Here is a 1,912-nt window from a genome sequence, read left to right as displayed (position 1 = left end):
CAATCCTATAACACAAAAATTTATGGGTGTCACAGAGAAATTTTTATTGTTAGAGCTCATATACAATGTGTGCCCTCAGTGACACATTTTTAAATAAAATATATTGTACTAGTGATTTCTAATGCTTAAAATAAAATAAAATAATAATCAACTTTTAGCTGCAGTTTCCCCCTGGTTATTGAGCTGAACTTAATGACTGGCTGAAAAGTATTTGTCAACACAACAGCTGGAGAGCAACACTTTCTTGTAGCTTTATGTCACAGCATATGCCAGCCACTCAGAACATGTGATAATTCAACTGGAGCTGGTACTACAATAGCAGATGGGTTGAAGCATTGTTATTCTCACTCTAGCTCCCAGCCCTTGAGGGATCACTAAATAAAATCAAAGCAGATGGACCATTACAAGCTCATTTGTGTTCACTACAAGCACCTCAACCTCCAGTTGTGATATACTGCACCTTTGTATAAAATGACACGTATGGTAACATGACCTAATGAAAATAGCATCAGACTTGGCAAGTGAGGAATGAGGCTGGGAAATATACACAGATCTATTTATCACTGAGTTCTTACCTTGCAGAAAGGGTTTTTTTCCTTCCCCCCCCTCCCCCCATGTTTATCATTGTATTTCTCTTCATGTTTATCATTTAATTTCCCCACACTTGTAAGAACTGAGAGGTGGCCGTTGGTTCTGGCTGTAGAAGGTCTAGCAGGTTTCCTGGCCTCTGCAAAGACAGAATGAATGCTACTAACCACAGTGCAAAACTCCTGTTATTCACTCATTTCTACACACTGTTGATAAATATGTTAATCCAGGTGTCCCACAAATGGCAAGACTTTAACCACCCACTGATACCAATATCTGCAGGGATCAGGACTTCCATGTACATTTCTCAGCCTGCTCTTATGATGAGGTCTTTCACAACTCCGAAGTTTTGAGCTTATGGGGGACTTGATTTAGTGCATAAAATCAGTTGCTCCACTAAACTCCAAAATTTTTGTCTGTAAGGTCAGAGTCAGCATCCCTGATCAAACTGTGGGTGTCCCAGGGCATGGGAGTAATTGCTTCTAAAGGATGAAATATATTAAAACTGTCAGTTGTCCAGAGAGGGATCCTTTGGGTCCTGCTGGCAAAGTTAGAGTTACTGCTGAAAAATTCTTCATGCCATCCTCAGGAACCTAACATAAAGTTGGAGGCACATCTAATGCCTGCTTAGAAAATGTTATATTCATTTAGTGTCTTCTGAGCACCTTGTACAGCAATGAACCAACAATGTCACCTGAAGGCTTTTGTCCTACAGTCCCCACCCTGGCCATCATGCTCCAGGGAGCAATGGCAAGATGAAGTATGGCAGGCAAGATCTTGCTTTGTTTTATGACCACTGTGCCGTCTCCACAACCACATGGGCACACACATGCATGTGCGTGCAGTTAATGACAATTCCCAAACTAAATTCCTCTCAAATATGAGCTTTTTATATCTACATGTATCTTCTTTCTGCCTAGTTTTAAACAGCTTCTGTGCACTATTGCGGAGACAGCTGCATTCAGTGCTAAATAATATATACTGTGAACTTATTAAAGGCTTTGGGATTTCTTTTTTTTTTTCCTGTCTAAACAGGAAAAGTGGGAGTTAGTCAAGTGTTGGGGGAGAGTTAGATGCTTTTGGTTTTATCTGCATGAAAGATCCCATATAAGACTATGTATCTTTAGTAAAAGCTCCATAGGTCAACTGACTGCCATAGGTCCCCTTCCTACCAGCTGCTGCTGGGTTTTAAAGACCCAGACAGGTGTGGCAATGGAAAGCCAAATAAATTGCTTCATTAGTGTTGATAAATACAGTTGAACTTCTGTGATTGCAGTATGCGAGTTGAAAAAAACTTGTCCAGCTTCCTCAGTGAAACAGCTTC

This window comes from Pygoscelis adeliae, unplaced genomic scaffold, assembly GCF_000699105.1.
Source record: "Pygoscelis adeliae isolate BGI_AS28 unplaced genomic scaffold, ASM69910v1 Scaffold63, whole genome shotgun sequence".
In the NCBI taxonomy this organism is placed as follows: Eukaryota; Metazoa; Chordata; class Aves; order Sphenisciformes; family Spheniscidae; genus Pygoscelis; species Pygoscelis adeliae.
The sequence above is the reverse complement of the archived record's forward strand: the minus strand, read 5'-3'. Positions refer to the sequence as shown.